Consider the following 763-nt stretch of genomic DNA (forward strand, 5'->3'; position numbering starts at 1 on the left):
CAAAAAGAAAGAATAGGAGAAGAAAACATTACTCTTTGAAAGTATAGTGGAAGGAACATTGTTACTTGTGCTATTGATGCAAATTTCTTTACTTTCAATTTTACCACTTTTATCTCAGACACTTCTAATAGAATAATGATGGAAGAATGATGAGGGGCAACATGATTCTAGCAATGATGACTAGTCAACAGACTGATTTGGGAGTGATTAGTAAGCATCTTAGGGAACAATAAAGTAAGGTCTCTGTTTTATATCTTTGAGCCACTGTTCATTAGTACTTATTGGAAATTATTGATTTTCACCTTGATTTTCCTATGTATAATAGAGTATTAAATATTTTTAAACATGAGTATGACCCCAATTAGAATAATTGATATGGTTAATTAATATATTTGCATAGATTGAAATCATTGGATGCTATTTGATTAATGTTCTACAAGTTGAAAGGTTAAGGAATTTGTTGTTAGCAAGGCAAGTAAAGCTCCAATATTTGGTGCTTGCTTTGAAGATCTACCTTGTAAAAAAATATTTCTTTGCGCAGTCTATATTTTGGGACAAGCGTGTGCTTAGTAGAATTGATGGTCTTTGACCAACCGCAGATCTGTATTTTGTGAAATATATCAAAAATTATTTAAAGGTACTATGTGAGGTGAGGTTAGGGAATTAAATTTCTTTTCTTCGCCATCGTAATATAGTGACTAGGGGCATACTTATGCTATCGCAGTACACTTTTGAGGTATTATATATTCTGTCGTGGACTTGG

The sequence above is a fragment of the Capsicum annuum genome, chromosome 10, assembly GCF_002878395.1.
Source record: "Capsicum annuum cultivar UCD-10X-F1 chromosome 10, UCD10Xv1.1, whole genome shotgun sequence".
In the NCBI taxonomy this organism is placed as follows: domain Eukaryota; kingdom Viridiplantae; phylum Streptophyta; class Magnoliopsida; order Solanales; family Solanaceae; genus Capsicum; species Capsicum annuum.